At 40.9% G+C, this 17,448-nt stretch overlaps 1 long non-coding RNA gene across 5 annotated transcripts in view; it reads left to right on the top strand.

Annotated features, from left to right (window-relative positions):
- Positions 1 to 17,448, top strand: part of LOC128101980 (uncharacterized) — a 171,051-nt gene that overhangs the window by 145,712 nt on the left and 7,891 nt on the right. For 4 of the 5 annotated variants that reach the window (XR_008215285.1, XR_008215283.1, XR_008215282.1 and 1 more), the window contains 2 exons: positions 5,664 to 5,758; positions 16,371 to 16,446. This is a non-coding gene — a long non-coding RNA (uncharacterized LOC128101980). The remainder of the gene's footprint in view (positions 1 to 5,663; positions 5,759 to 16,370; positions 16,447 to 17,448) is intronic. The other variant, XR_008215286.1, reaches the window with a different exon arrangement.

The following is a 17,448-nucleotide window of genomic DNA, read 5'->3' as shown; positions in this document are numbered from 1 at the left end:
AGGGCCCTGAAGTTAGCAAAGACTGTTCTTTTCTATATAACAGATTGTTTAAATCCGCTGCTGTGTTATACATGCATTATCTCCTTTAATCTTCGTGGGAATTTGCTAAGGTGCAAAGAGATTCAAATGACCTGGACAAGATATTACAAACCAGAGAAGCAACCCCTGAATCTGGTTACTCCGACCCGACCCTGGGCTCTTATTCTCAACCACTTGGTTTATGTTTCTCTTGGAACTGCCTTTCTATAACTACCATCATATAATGAATTCTTTCAATTTGGTAGAAGAATGAATTCCAAGAACTTATGAACAACTTTGTTCAAAATGGAAACTGTGTACTGAAGATAGAGCTGGAGATCGGAAAGATGTTCATTTACTTCTCATTTACAAGTTGGTCCAGAGGAGCAGAGATTGTGGCAATATGACTCTCTCTCTCTCTTTCTGTGTATTTTTAGACAAAGCACTATTTTACTACACAATTGCTCAAATGGAAGTTCTATGGTGTTCATCAGACTCCACACCATCATCATATCTGTGGAGCTCTGAGTCCATATAATGAGAGATTATTTTCAATAGAGAGTGAATGATTTTCATTATTCTTTATGTTGCAAAAATACAAATCAATATAGGTTCCTCTAGAAACTTCTCTGAGGAGTGGCATAAATTTTCAATGAACCTCTAATTGTTTTTGCTTTATTCTATAAATAAAATTTGAGAGTGTTGTTTTAATTCAGATACAGAGCCAGAGATGCAGAGAATACCCACATCATAAAACAGGGTACATATCAACTTACACATACATTATATTCACTCAGACAATGGATGTTTTGTTCCCAACACACTTTGGTTGGCCAGTTGTCAGTCCTTAACAAATTGCACAAGTGGATTGCTTTTAAAAGATCCATCAAAGCTGGGAGGTGGTGGCACATGCCTTTAATCCCAGCACTTGGGAGGGAGAGCCAGGCAGTTCTCTGTGAGTTCAAGGCCAGCCTGGTCTATAGAGCAAGATCCAGTACAGGCACCAAAACTACACAGAGAAAACCTGTCTCAAAAAAACAAAACAAACAAACAAAAAGAATCCATCAAATTGATGATAAAGCTTTGCAAGGTCTAGAACATCCAGACCACCAGTTACTTTTCAAAGATGAACAAATCAGTAGGAAAATCAGTTAGGTTTCCATAAAGCATGTCTTTTACAGAGGCATTTAGATGACTGAACCTGCTATAATGAGCAAGAAAGGGCACTTGAAGTCTGCCTGGAGTTACTGGGATAAATATATGTGAATATATGTTTATATGTAAATATATGTTCATACATAATATATATAAATGAGTATGTATGTATACATGTAATTTACTTCTTTATTGCATACAAGGAAAAACCTGCATCCATTCTCACAGTGTTCAAGGTTCTTTACAAGCTGATGCCAGCCTACTTTTTTATACCTATTTTTCATCAAAGCCTTGTACATTTCTCTTCCTGCCATGACTTTGAACTTTGTCCTAGCCACATAGCATGCTTCCATGTGTCAGTGTCCTTGAGTATGATTCGTCCTCAGTCTTTACCTCATCTTCTTGGCTGCTTTTTTTTTCCAATATTACATGGTCCTTCTTTTTATGAAAACTTGGCCAATTCCTCTTCCTCCAATCTACTCACTATGCTCTACAAGAAGTAAGTTTTATTTATATCTCCAGTTCTTGCAGAATCTCCTTATTATTAAATATGTTGACATGTGCTACTGGGTGAAAAAAAAAAAGAACATAGCTTATTTATATTGTATACCCAAACACACTATCAGCATTCAATACAATACACATTTCTGTTGTGGAGTCTGTGGTATTTAATTTTAGCAGCCCTCATATACTAATACAGACTCAAAAGTGCCTAGTAATTCGTGAAATACTGTGAGGACACTAGTTATCTATCTCTGCTACGATGGAGATCTTTCTATAAGTAAAGATGGGGGAGAGAGTTCACAAAAGAGACAGGGAAACCACATTTGCTGCCATTAAAATTGCAAGTAAATGATTTAAAGACTTGCACATTGGGCACTTCAACTGGAGAAAAGCCACCCATGTTAAGCAAAGAACTGGGTGCTTCCTGCTTAGTTTACCAGCCTTTCTGACCCCAGAACCTACTGAAAACCCATTCTCAGGAAAGTATCCTTTCAGAGGGAGAAAACACTAGTTTTCTAACATTTCTAAGGGATAGTACTCCCACATGGAAGTGGGGGGACATGTGCACTACAGTGCACCAAGCTCTGAAACTTGTCCTTATTTCTGTGTTAGTCAGAGTTAAGCAGGGGATTCTCAAGCAGTATGTGTGCTGTGTGCTGGAAGAGTCCCCAGCTTTAGTACCACTCTTAGCCATCACTTCTATACTAAATTCAGTAATGTTATTATGTGCAACCCAGTGGACTTCAACATACATCTGAACTCTCATTGGAAGCTGTAGTAGATGCCACATTGGCTGATCTTGGCATGATTCTAGTCCAAGTTTTGGTCCAGGCTGCTTCAGAAAATGGGTGGCTGTACTTTGATTTCCTACTCGTGTGGTTGAATGTACAGAAAGAATGAAAAAGTTGATTATAAATTGCCAACAAAAAGCTTTCTCTCCCTTTTAGAAGTGGGAACAATCAAACACCATAATGGATATCGAGAGCTTTTTTAGAGGTATGAACAGGAGAGCACAACTGCTCATATATTCTTGAATAAAGACCAGTCCTCTTATACCCCAGAAAGTTCGTTCTTTTTTTTTTTTTTTTTTTTTTTTTTTTGAGACAGGGTTTCTCTGTGTAGCTTTGCGCCTTTCCTGGAACTCACTTGGTAGCCCAGGCTGGCCTCGAACTCACAGAGATCCGCCTGGCTCTGCCTCCCGAGTGCTGGGATTAAAGGCGTGCGCCACCACCGCCCGGCCGGAAGTTCGTTCTTTTTGACCCAGTATTCAGCAGCTTCAGTAGTCCCTCCCATGGAGCAGTGAGGGAGGAAGGGGACATCAGCATAGATAGCCAGATCAGCTGAATCAACCCTGTTGATCACTGTGTTACAGATGTCACAGCCAGACAGCCCACTTGGTTCTGCTTTAGCAAGCCATGGTTCTTTTCTCTCCCCCTTATTACTTTTACTTCCTCAGACTTTGAACAGAAACAGTTTATATCAACAAGATGGTGCCACTTGCATGTATAAACAAATGCTAATAGCTACTACAAGCTCTGGAAGTAGCATAACCATCTTTTATACAACTTGTGCTAGTGGGTGTTTTTCATCATAATTTCCAAGATCAGCTGCCAAAGAGCATTTCCCAGAGATCTTCGTAGCAATGTATGTATCCAGAACACGGTTGCAAGAAATAAACAGTGATGGCAGGAAACATCTCTAGGAATGGAAATGTAAGTAACTTCTTCCATTAGATGAAAGACCCTCATGTCAACATTTGCATATCAATATTTTACTCCTATATATACTTGTCTTTAAGCATAGCCCAATATCAGAAGAATTTAGGATTTATTTATTACAGGTACTAAAATTAGTCTATGCTAACGAAGGTTTCAGCATCCAAACACAAAGGAATGTCAGAAGACGGTGCACAGGAACATTTTAGGCAGTTGTGAGAAAGTGAGATTACCCCCATAAGCCTTGATTTCCCTCTTGCTTAAGTGAATCAGGCTGTGAAAACACCTATTAGCATATTTCTCCGAGTCTGCATTGTGTTTGTGCATATCTGTTTAATAGGCTTCTCACTCTTTCTCTTATCTCTCCTAAGAGTTTTTCTGCCTCTTTCCCCAGTTACTGAGCAGCAAGAGACATGGACAAGTCAGGTTAAGTGAGTGCAGCCTGCAGAGAGCAAAACCAGATTTACTAACTTTGACAATGACTTCTAGTGAGCTTGTACCATACACCTGGCTGGGTTGCCATAAAGGCAACTGAGCCAATCGCCCTAAATTGGTTAAAAGATGACACTGAGAGATTTTAAGCAGGAATGATTTCATTTTTTTTCTCTCACCAGTTACATGGTTAGCTGGTTCATGTACTGATTTGTTATACCACATAGGGCTGACTCGCTCCTTGCCAACCTTTTCAATGCCTTGATGGCATCGGAAACTGACAGTCTCCTGGGAATGTATATGAAAGAAGGTCTGAGCTTCTCTCCTTCAAGGACACTGTCTTCAATCCATTATCTCTTACTCGTGTGCAATAGTCTAGTCTATCAAAATACCGTGATTGAATAAAACTTTCATTCTAGGTAATGAATGCATTGATTTAATAAAGGATTTGTTCTGTATGGTATTATAGTTCCCTAAGTGAACACTGAAATCCTAAAATGAGAAACTTATCTTTGGTCTAAGTTAAAGTATAGGCACTTCTTTTAAACTGCAAACCCTAATAAAGTAGCACCCTACTTGATACTTAAAGCAAGGAAAGTCTATTATATGAGTTCTTAACATTTCCAGCTGTTGTGAAGCCACCTGCTTTTTCTATAGTAAGTACATCTGGCATCCAGCAAATAGACTGCCACCATAGCCATCTGACTAATTTATGATGTTTTCATATTTCCATAGTTTGGGCAGACTAATCCAGGCTGATAAGTTAACTTCACTTTCAGAAGTAAATTGTGCAATCTTGAAGCCTCTTTATCGTTTTCTCTTTTGAATTCTACCAATTTAATTACAAAACAGGAACAGGGGATAGAACTGGACGCAGTGCTTTGCCCATCTAGCACCCATTCTTGAGCTAAAGTCTAGAAAGAATGAGGACTCTGTTGCGCCTAACATTGAGTTTGAAAGACTGCACCTGCGACCACTCTTCCTTTAGTCTACCGGGCATTTAGCACCTGTGTCTGCGTCCTATCGTGAGGACCGGGCATTTAGCACCTGTGTCTGCGTCCTATCATCGTGAGGACTGCATGTTTGGACAGATGTGATGAGACTTCGACAAGTCCCAGTGAATCAAGGGCAGAGCCTAGTGCCCGGCTCTGGAAATGAAACCGCAAGTTTTGAGTTACAGAGAATGTCTTGTGTGAGGCTTCTGCTTCCTCTTGGGAGAAAGGCCAAGTCCACACATTCATTCTCCTTCTCAGAGTAGCCCTTAGGTCTGTCATAAGGCGAGCTATCCCTTAGCTACTTCTGAGAGTCTGAATTGCTGGGATATATCTGCCATAGTCTCCCCTTAAATACCCATTGGAAGCCTGCTGTAATAGATGTGTTTCCTATAAATCTAATATATAAAACAGTCATCATATATATAATATATATATATACTTTAAAACAGAGTAGCTATTAGAACACCCTGAAAGATTAATTAGAACATATTTTCTTCTTTTTTCCCAAGATGTGACCAAGTTAAATAAATGTGTATCAACTGGAAACTTAGATGAGAAATGGCAGAGTGCTTTATGGATGCAGATTCAAGGGGATGGGAGTTTTTGTCCTGTCTGACTAGTTTAATGCTTGTAGCTTAGTGTAAACCACTTTTTCTTCTTGTGAAAAAGAAGAGGAGGAGGAGAAACAAGTCTGTAGAGGATTTTGACCCTCTAAACAGTTCAGTTGGCAGTAAGCAGTAATGAATGCATTTCTAAATGAAGAGCTACTATGCCTGGATTCATGGCCCCACCCACTAATGCTTCTTATTAGCCTCAGATTAATTCCCTACTTTTGTTATTACAGATAAGGCTTCGGTGAACTTTTCCCAAGCAGAGATGTTAGTACTAACTTGACAACAAGAGTTAAGACTTCTAAAACTCTACTTTTTCTACATAAGAGTAAGTAAATTAAAATTTTTCACCTATACAGTTAAAACCCATCTTTAAAATGTATCCCAAATCAATGACTTAAATTGAATGTAGGTTCCTATTTTCTAACAATTTGGCCCACACTATTCACTATATTTTTTTATTAGTCTTGGATATGAAAGTTGTATCTCATTTTTAATTTTTGTGTCTTTAATTCTAAGTAAAGGTGAGCATTGTTTTATATTTTAGTAGATGTAAAGGATTTTCTTTAAATGAAAAACTATAAAGAAAAATTCTGAGTACATACCACATTAAAAAAGATTTTCTAGGTCAAAAGAGAGTATTCAAATAACTTTTAATCAAAACATATTATTATAATTTTTAATTACTGAATCTCTTACCATGCCTAACTCATAACTTACATTTTTTTCACAAGTCTCTCGATATGTGGGAATAAATAGTGTGTACATGATTCCATACTGTCCACGGTGTTAGGTACCCACTGGGGCTCTTGAGGTATATTTCCCAAGTATAAGAAAGGGGTACTATTGCAACCAAAAAGAGGTAAAATTTCCCCAGTCATGGACTCTGAAAAGTCCTAGCTATGTCTGTATATTTCCTGCATTCTTATCATAATCATAGCTGAAATGATCCATATGTAGAACAAAATGCAAAGAAGTCCAAGATGTGATCTCTGCTTGTAAAGAGTTCACAGTGAGGGCCATAAAGCACATTTATCCAAAATGCTGAGCAGCCAATGATGCAGCCTATGATGGCTTAGGAGTTGAGAAAGGACAGCGTATCGACAGATGGGGGAGGGTGAAGAATGCTACTTAAAACAAAACACACGTTTCAACTGACAGAGAGAAGGAGTCAGAGCATAGAACTGTGGCGCAAGAGAGACGGGCAGGAAATAGACAAAGACGAATGAGTCTGAGACCAGCATATGAGAGAATGAACGGGAAGTTCACATATGAAAAGGTAGACTGGAGTCAAAGTATTGAAGACCTTGGATATCTGAGATAGGTTAGATTTCAATGCTGTAAAGTATCAAACTGAACCTTTTGGAGAACAGCATTGACAGAAAAAAAAATAAAAAGTAGTAATTTTGACATGAATGAATAAATAGCTTGAGGATGTTGTGTTGGTGGCAGAGATAATAAATACTTTCTGGGGAAGAGAATTAGTTATAAGAGAGAAGTAATTTGTATTTTTGTCAATTTATGATACACAAAGCTGTTGCAAAACTAACGCTGCACAAGGTACCTAAAGAAAAAGATGTACCTAATCTCAGAATTCGTCATGGGTCGACGCAACATTCCAGTGTGGTGCCCTTTCCTAGGCCTGAGTTAATGTTCCTATTCCTCCATTCACTCTTTCTGGTGATGGAAAGTCTCTCCGTGGAGGATCTGGAATTCATATCGGGTTTCTCGCAGACCTGGAAATTCCAAGCATGCTATTGTCATTGCACCTCATCTGTCATCCTGGGGAATGGTTTTGTTTACTCTTGTAATTTGGAGAAATGAGGTGATGGTAGAAAGACCTCAAAATAATGAGAAGAAGGTGTTGGCTTGTATAACTGGCCATTTCTTTCTCATTTCGTTTCTTTTACGTAGTGGTAAGGGTTAGATAATTGATCAGAATCCCCTGCACTGTAAAACAAAGCACAGTGCAACAGTTTATACTGAGCACTACAATATGTCAACCATAGACTGTGGACACTGGGAATTACGTTTAAAACAGAAAGCCGGTCCTCACTCTTCATGAACCTTACAGACTAGTGGAATACGTATCAACAAGTCCACATCCTTTTCTGCTTTATTTTTTTTATTCTTCCCATTCTGATGTTCACTTCATGTCCTTCTATGCTTAGAATCCTTTGTGTACTGAGATTTATAATCCACTTTAATGGGAACTGGCTAGAAGGAATTCAGACAACAAATACTAGTAAGCTTATTGCAAAGTACTACACAGGCAAGTGTCATGGACTGAAGACTGAAACACAGAGTCAGTTCATAGCACTGAAGAGATGTAAAAGTGCATTGGTCAGGGTCAGCTTTCCAAGTGAATGGTGAGTGCTAAGTAGTATAGATGACCAGAGCTACAGAACAGAAAAGGAGGCGTCCACTTTGTAACAGACGAGCATTGGTGCACTTTGCCTAGGAGGATGAGCTGAACTTAGATAGGTAAAGGAGACAGACTATGTCACATGGGAGCACAAGTTGGTGATGTTTTGTCTGATTGTCAAATATAATTTATTTATTCAGAAGAAGTGTCTGGACCTCAGGCATGACTGTAATCTTGAGGAATGATATTTCCCATCCACATCTTTCTGTCACTTGTCTCTGCTTCTCTCTGTGCACACTTATATCCTATTCCATTAATCACCCAACACCCATAAACACACACACACACACACACACACACACACACACACACACACACACACACACATACACACACACACAAACTCTTTCCCAGTAGTTTTAAACAAACTTATATACTCCTATAATCTATCTGATTGTACTACCTTACATCATTTTCCCATCCTGCACCTGGAAGGATGGAATTCACTGCTGGACTAAGTTATGGTTTTCTGCCTATTCTAAAAATGGAGAGAGGTGCAGGCAGTCCCACCCAAGGCATGTCAGATCAGGATCACAAAAGCAGGTGCATCTCCAAAAGGGGTTCAAACTGTGATGATGTTACCAGAAAAATAACAGCAACCATCGTCACGGCAGATACTCCATGATATAGAACTCACCGTGTTCAAGGCACTATTCTAAAGAGCTTTTGGGGATAACTCAACTCCTGCCTCTAACATCCAGAAAGGGAAACTGGGGAATGGCCATCAGAAGTGACTCATCACATGGCTGGTTGGGAAATGGCAGACCTGGGAGTTGAACTTGGCCATCAGTTTGCCCACTCTACAGTCTTGCCTCCTGAGTTCTAACGAATTCACTTCTATTCATACAAAGTGACAGACAGCCAATGCTCACACTCTGAAATGAGTACAGTCCAGCCGAGGAACAATGAGGAGACCAGCAATTTGGAAAGATGGTAATTTCAGTCCTTACAGCCATGGAAACTGTATCCAGAAAGCCAGGAGACAGTGTTTACCTTAATGAGAGTTCAAGCTTTGGGCAGACCAACTACAGGGACAGCAAAACGGCCAACAGAGAAGAATGAATCTCACCCCAGAGGTTAAACCAACCCAAATCTCTGTCCAATCCTCATTTTCTGTTTCCTTCTTGCTTTGAAATACCATCCATGGAATACATAGATGTAGTTAATGCTAGCAACAATTTAATCCCACATCTCATATGCTCTGACTGCTGTCAGTGTGACTCTGAGAAGTAACAGACCCAAGTGTGGATCTGTCTACTGCAAAGCAAAAAGCAAGCCAGGTTTGAAAAACACCACAAAGAATTATCCAGCCACCATGCCTGTAGTTCAGCAGAACAATGGATGCATCAGGAAAACTTTTCTCTCCTTTGAAGTAGAATGTGCATTCTTTTCTGGTATGACAATGGGAATTTACTCTAAATAAATAAAACTCAACCTGCAGGCTTTAGAATACTAGTGTTGAATTTGACAGCATCATCCCTCTGTACCCTAAAAGTATTACAGGAGATAAATTGGGGTTCTCATCAAGATCTTCACTCCTGGAATAGGAGCACATCACTCTTTTTTGTCTCTGTTTATCGATTTCCCCCACTTCCTCCCACGTTCTCTCTATTCCGTCTTTCTCTCTGCCCACACACATGCTATAAAGGCAGGTGGAGGACTCTTCTCCTAGCTCTGTGGCTGCGATGGGTAGTTCTGCCCTGCTGCTCTGTCCTCAGATGAACTTCTTTGTGCACAGTTTTGGGAAGGTAAGGCAAAGGCCCTGGACCTCCTTTCCAGACGGGACCAGGAAGAACCTTCTGTTCCCACTGTCAGCCAGCTGCAGAAAGCACAATTCGCAGTTAAATCACTGTGTTGTTGAAGTAGGAAATGGTGCTGGGATGGAACCTAAGACGCTGGGCCTGTTAGGAGACTCTTCAACTGATCTATTCCCTCAAATAGCAAATATTTAACTGGAATTTAGTATATATCCCTCCATTCAGTATACCAAGGATGTGAGAATATATCATAGGCAAAATTATTTTATTTTTGTATTTCCCCCAAAATTACATAAGCAGTCCAATGTCAGACCATTTTGGTTCCCCTAGAATTTGATAATTTTAAAAATATTTTTTTCTTTTAAATAAATGTATCTTTAGGTAACAGGGTATATAGAAACCTCAAGCTAGCTGTGCCTTATGTCATAAGAAGAAAAAAAGGAAAGCATTGGTAACAAGTGTTTTTACCGTTGTGGTTGTTCATGCTGACCACTCTCAGACCTCTAGGGCTTGCTCCTAGAACTTGCAGGACTCCAGTGGAAAACTGTTAAGACTGAAACAGTTGCAATGATTAAAAAAAAAAAAAATCCAGAGTTTCTTGGTTAATATTAAGATTGGAAAAGTGAGAGCTTCTAGAGTTGAAGTTTCTGGGTCAGGAGGTATCTTTGTGTGAGGTTGGAATTTGTGCCATTGTATCTTATGTGTATATATGTAAACGGGCCATTGTGTCATGTGTGTGTATACGTAGACGGATCATTGTGTCATGTGTGTATATGTGTAAGTGTGCCGTTGTAAATTGTGTATATATGCATATGTCCTTCCAACCCCTAGGGCACATCTATGCAATTCCTCAGGGAGTCAAAAATGACAGGCAAACTTTCCTACTCACCTTTCATAGCATGCCTGTGATCTCTGCTGGACTCTCCCCAGCTTCCTGTTTCCCCTTCCCAGATGAACTGCCTCTTCCATTTCCTGGCCAAGCAAAGTTCCAGTGAACTCCGGAGCTGAAACCCTTATGGTAGAGGCAGGTAAGAGGCCAGACCTCTGAGACCACAGCAGCAAGTGGCTTTAGGGGAAGTGGGGGGAGATGACAGACGCCCCTCACCGACCCTGATCAGAAAACACAAACAGTCCAGAATCCCACTCATGTAGACAAACTTCTACTGCACTGCCTTGAAAGAGACCATCCTCAGGGGCAACTCGAACTATTAGCTTTCCGCTGTTATCTATTTTCTCCAGTCTCATTTTTTATTTGATAATTTGTGGGATTTTTTTTCTATTTTGCTCAGTTTCTGCCTCCATTACAACACCCAACACTCTAATTAGCTTTTGTATGGGACAAACAGGAGGTATTGCTTCTGGCAGGATAGGATTTTCTGTCCTGTTGATTGATGGATTAATTTTTATTGAGCACAGTGTGCTACCAGCAGAACCAAAAGTCCAGCATGCAATTGCAGCTCTAGTCACTTATGTGCTAATGAAAAGCAAGACAAAGCAGTCAACCAGCTAAACCGAACTCTCCCCCACCTCTCTGTCTCTCTCTCTGTCTCTGTCTGTCTGTCTGTCTGTCTCTCTCTCTCTCTCTCTTACACATGTGTTCTTATGTAAATTCGTACATCGTATCTGAAGTCCTTGGGTTTACACGGTCTAGTTACAGTTAAAATCCTGTCACCTTTCTCCTCTTTGTCAACCCATTGTCTTTCATGCTTCATAAAAGGACCAATGAAGAAATAGAACACAACAGTGAACAGGAAGCATGCACTTTATGTGGCTGAAACTTGAGCAGCTCAAATAGAGGTTACAAGATTCCAGTGCCCACTGAGGTCACTGTGGCGACAAGACCTCTGCTGCCACCCAAACCTGGCTTGACCTTCCCTGTCTCAGTACACTGGTGAAACAACGGCCCTTGCCCTCTTGGCTATGCATGTTAATGTTCTTGAAGACTCCCAGGAAGCCCTGCCCCTGTCCCATGTGGATCTGGGTTGCTACCATTGAGCTTCCTTAGCTGGGAAGGCTCACAATAGCCTTCAACGAGGTTAAACGCCCTGATGTTTTTCCCCCTAAAGAATCCGAGCTTTATTCTAATCATGAAATTTGCTTGGAGGTTATGCTTGTGGACGTTAGACACCAGGGAATCAGACCGTGGGACTTGAGGGAGACCGGAGAGGAAAGGGAAAGGCAGAAATTTGTCTGTGGGATGGACTTTCCTTTTAAACCTCGGCCCTGATCCTGGGCCTCTTTGTACATTTGATGGGCAGCACTGCTCTCTAGTGGCCGAGAGGAAGAACACACGCTATTAAACCTCCCTAAAATTTAAGGCCACTTTCTGTTACTGTGGATCTTACATTCAATCTCAAGATGAATTTCCTTTAAATGTGAGAGTAGAAAAAGACAAACATTCGGCGAGCAAGTATAACTTCTTATGCAGGATGGCAGGACACCCCCTTACCTTTCCCTGCCTCTCTTACTTCTTCAAGTGACTTGTGCTCTTAGGGGACTGCAATCTTTGGGGCCTTTCTACGGATCCCTGTGTGGTCCAGGCACTGGGAGAAGTAACTAGGGAAGGCTGACGCTTCTCCCACACACCGGAAAGCAAGCTACCTGGGAAGCCAATGGGAAATGAATGCTCTCACTGCTCCCTCCGCGGGACGGCTTTTTCCTAAACTTCCTCACGTGTCTGCTTCTTCCCTATCTTCTCAATGTTCCCTCATAGAGATGTCCTCCTCCACTTCAACCCTCCCGCTGTACCTGTCTCCAGCACACTATCATCCTACTGGCTTCCTCCAGCTCATCGCCCTTCAAGATGCTCTCATTTCCATAGTCGCTGTTTCTCCCACTCACAATGTGTCCTTCACGGAAGCAGAGGCCCCATCTATCCTTTCCACTGCTCTATCTCCAGACATGAGAAATGTTATATATGCTCGGTACCAGGCAGACTCTAAATAAGTATTTGTGAATAAATGAATAAATAGCGAGGCTACATAAGACTGAAGCTTTTCCTTCCGGTAGACTTCTTTCTTTCGAACATCATTTCCAATGTTAGAAAGCAGTCTTGGAGATGAGGCCAGGATTTCACTAAAAACTGTAAAAAGCAAAAGTTCCACCCACACTTTTGTGGAGGTGGCAGACTAGGCCTGGAGATTCTTAGGACGAGGCTTAATTTAATTTTCTAAGTCTGATTATACATGTTTCTCCTTCTACTTAGCAAAAACTACTATAGAACACAGGTGCATTTTTCTAAAAATAAAGACAAGCACAGAGAAGATCAAATGGGCTTTTTCAAATCCTTAAAGATTTTTCAGTAGACAAATCTCAATTGGTTGTTTATTTAACCAAATTAATTTAATAAGAGACATAAGCTTAACGTGCACATTCCACCATATTGGGGGAATATTTAAGAATGCTGGACCCCTTTCTAGGAACCCCAGGATGTTGAGGCAACCACAGCATTTGCCTCGGTCTTAATGTCCTTGGTTTCATGATGGAACCATTTTAGAAGAGCTGCTTTAATAGACAGTTTCCCTTTTTGCTTTCTTTTTCTTTGTTCTCATACAAAATACATAATAGGACAAACCTAACTATAGTTTTTTAGAAAAATTAAATCATTCTATCCTGCAAGTATCCAGAGTGCCCATTCTGTACCCTCCACCATTCTGCAACCTCCTTCTCTCCTCTCAGAGATGCCATGCATGGGACTAAAGAGCTCCTGAATATAGAAAGAAACCAACTGACTTAAACCATGCCCTTAGCAAATCTGTATGCTAAAAATTATTTTATCCTCGTGTCAGTGCTGGCTGAAAAGCAGAAATTAGCCTGTCAAGCAAGCTAATGCGTAAGTTCTACAAATGTACTCCATCCATACACACATGTGCTCCATCAGTACACATCTGTGGGCTGTGTTTGTTCTTATCATGTGTAAGTCAGACTCAACTCAACACAGGGCCAACCTGCGAAGAGAAAGGGCCTCTCCTTCCACAGAAATTCATGTGATATATACAGATAAATAAACAGAGGATTGTAGAACAATCTACTAAACATGAAGGGAGGGAGCCCCCTAGTCAGAGCCTCGTGTGTCAAGGAAGTTTTTTACAGAGGGAAAAATGGGGAAACAGATTGGAGAGCAGTTTTCCACCTAACAGGACAGCGGATACACACAGACCTGGGTCAGAGAGAGCAGGGCTTATCTGAGGAAGTGGAAGAAGCTGTATCAATGCAAGTTCAAGTGTTTATGGAGAGAGAAGAGAGAAGGGAAGGAAGAGCAGGCCGAGAAGATGAGCAGAGTGCTTCCCACACAGAGTCTTACAGGTTATTGAAAAGAGGCTAAACTCCAGCCAGAGGGCAAGGGAAAGCCGTTGCAGGACTGTAATCAGAACTGATGTGATCTGCACAGCGGCAGTGTGCAGAGTGGAAGCAAACTGATCAATGAGATCGATGGGGAGAATGTCATCAGAATGAGAGGTGAAGGTGGTCTGATTCAGAAAACAGCAGTGGGGGTAGGGGACACAAAATGGATGATGTCAAGAGATGTTTAGTGAGTAGAATCAGAAAGCCTTGCTTCGTTGAACATAAGGGAAGCTGGTGAGGGGAAGGAACAAAAGATATTGAAGAATGGTACCTGGTGTGAGCTGCCAAGTGGACAGTATCTCACTACCTATATAGGAGCATTAATATGGGCAGAATGGCAATGAGTTTAATTTTGGACTTCTTGTAGGGCAAACTGTGGGACAACTGGGTGAAATGATCAGTGTTGTGAGGCCTTTCCTGGGGGAATTGTGAACAAACATCTATTCACCAAAGAAATGGCACCTAGGACAGACCAAAGAATGATTCACCCAAGCCTTAGTGAACCAGTGAGTTGAGTGAGATTACTTATGGAAACACAACTGACCCAAAGGCAGCTGCATCACCAGTGAGTGATGACTCATGAAAGCTGCCTCTGTGGAGCCCCCTCCTTGTACAGCTTGGAGGCAGTTGAGTCAGTGGGAGAGTAACCTCTCCAAAGCAATTGTTACTGCTGCTTAAATAATCTTGAGGAAGGGGCTTGTGAGTCTTGTAATTATTGGGAGCATCCTGGACCTTGTAAGTTTCCTTAGCTTCTGGAGTTACATGAGCTTCCCTCCTCCCTCTTGGACATGTTTCAATTAGGAGGAAATAATACTCAACACAGAGGCTTTTTTATTACAATTTGATATGAAGCTCAAAAATCTACAGGATAGAGATAAGATTCAGAGATTAAAGACCACCAGCAAATGCTACAGATGGCTCTTGAATGTTAAAAAATACATAAGGTTTCCAGGTGATTTTCAAGAGAAAGCAAGGATCCAGAATAAAGCTTAGTACATATGAGGGACAAATAGAGGAAATGGGACCCTCCGAGAGAGAGAAGGATGTGTGTTCACTTAATGTGCAAAGGTTGTCTCCAGTCCTTCTTGGGAAAGATAGTTCTCTGTATATGACTCATATTCTTTAAGATGCTGATTTCTCTCTGTTCCAAACTTTCCTCCGAAAGCATTCTCTATAATGAATAACTTCTGAATATAGAAACAAGGCCACTCAGTAGATCCCCTCCTACCTGTTACCCAAGACCCAAGTTTCCAAATTTCCTATCTTCTAACACAATTGACTGTGAATGTTTCCCAGGCCCACAGAACTTCAGGCCAGAAAAACAACAGAAATGTGTTGATGCTCAAACCCAGAGGCGTCTTATGCTCTCCCAGCATCTAGAAGCTTGAACTTAGAGCAAACACTGATGCCTGTAACAGTTCCCAACATCTATAGGGTTTAAATATTAAGTGAGTTTGCTCATTTACAATGCTCAGTCCAGTTCAGTATGGCATGGTGGCACACATCTATAAACCTAACACTTAGGAGACAGAGGCTAGAGGATCAGAATTCAAGCCAGCCTGAGATACACTACTGTAAGACGAAATGTTAAATGGTCTTATTAATAAAAACCCAAGAGTCAGATATTGGGGTGAAAACCCGAGAGATCAGAGAAACAGGACAAGCCACAGACAACCTCACCTCACCGACACCTCAGTCTCCAAAGAGACCCACTTCCTGTATACCCATGCCTATATGCCTTTCTGTTCTGCCATCTCATTTCCTCTCTCTGTCCATCTACATCACTTCTTCTTCCCGCCCAGCTCTGTCACTTCCTATCTGTCTGTACAGATCTCCAGACCTTTATGGTTAGTGCTTGGATTAAAGGTATATACCACCATGCCTGTTTCTGTTCCCAGTGGGGTCTTGAACTCACAGAGATCCAAATGGATCTCTGCCTCCCAAGTGATAGGATTAAAGGTGTGTGCTACCATTGCCTGGCCTCTATGTTTACTATAGTGGCTGGCTTTTTCCTCTGATCCTCAGATAAACTTTATGAGGGCATATAATATATTGGGGACACAATACATCACCACATACTACAGGGAATTCAAGATCTGTCTGAGCTATATGAGACCTTGTTTAAAAAAAAAGTGGGGGGGTGCAATTCTTGATACTTGTAAACACTTGATAAATGCTTGCTCTCATATTTAACAATCAAAATATGAATTTACCCATGGGAGTTCTATATAAAGTCCCATGAGCAAATACTCAATGGTGTGGGTTAAAGCTTTACATTTCCAGTGTATACTTTGATATATTCCTGAGTAAAAATACCCAAAGGAAGGCAATTTACATAACTGTTCTCTGCCATTAACACCTCTGTGTCTGTCTATCAGCATTCATTGCTAATCAATATTCCTTTGTCATTGCAGAGGCTGGGAAGGGAAGTCCTAGAAATTGTTCATCACATGTGACTAGAAGAGAGATTTAGCATGAGATTTTGCACAGGTAAGCTGACTTGCATAGTCTCCAAGGGTCTCTTCCAGGGGTCAAGTTCTGTATTCACTTCGCTCAGTAACCTTCCCACAGCTAGTGGGACCAAAATGTAACAGAGGCACAAAAACACTATTTGAGTGACCCGACGTTACTTTACAAATTCAAGGAAGTCTTTTTCTTAACCAATCAGAAGTAGATATCTGAGTTATTGAAGTGTCCTGGTCCCAAATTATTACCACTTCCAGCTCTACCCAAATGCAACAACCACTTTATTTATTGAAAGGACACTATGCCATATGTCTAATGTGAAAAAAAATGATAAATAATAACAGAAAAAGCTTTGCAAACTTTGTTGTCCACTGAAAGGCACACTTGGGCAGACAAAAGTATGTGTGCATGGAACTGTCACCAGTGTTTGACTTAGTATTTTAATGAGTTGAATAACTGACATCTTAACTAAAAGCATGCCCTTGGTGGCTTGTTGCTTAGCAAGAATGTATATAAAAAAAACTTGTCTCTTTTTTAAAAAGTAATTTCTTAAAGCATAAATACATCCCAACTGGTACTTAGATCTCTACAGAGACACTTCCTGCCATCCTATTTCCTCCCTTCTAAAGCCAGCTTGTTTCATATTTCCCTTCTCCCCTCCCTCAGAGTTGTTGAGTTGGGGCCCACATTCCTGTACTGGTTCTGGATTCAGAACAAGTCCTAGTGAGCCAGAACATGTCTGCTGGGACAGGCAGTGCCATTTTTAGCTATTTTTCTCTTCTCAAGTCTAGCCAGAACAGCATTTATACGTTTCTTTTAATATTCCTCTTCTTTGCTTTCAGATGGTTGGGTTTCTTCACATCCGATACTTTTCTCCATTTATTCCATGCTCCTTCACCTACTCCATTTTCCCCCTTTCTCTGAGTGCTTGCTTGAAAAGTCTAGAATAACCAAAAGGCAACGTGGGGGCATGGGATAAGGAGAGAGAGGGAATGTCCTAAATGGGTCAATAGCAGCAGCTAACTG

This window comes from Peromyscus californicus, unplaced genomic scaffold (assembly GCF_007827085.1).
Source record: "Peromyscus californicus insignis strain IS unplaced genomic scaffold, ASM782708v3 Scaffold_7__1_contigs__length_154581171, whole genome shotgun sequence".
Taxonomy (NCBI): Eukaryota; Metazoa; Chordata; class Mammalia; order Rodentia; family Cricetidae; genus Peromyscus; species Peromyscus californicus.
The sequence above is the reverse complement of the archived record's forward strand: the minus strand, read 5'-3'. Positions and strand labels throughout refer to the sequence as shown.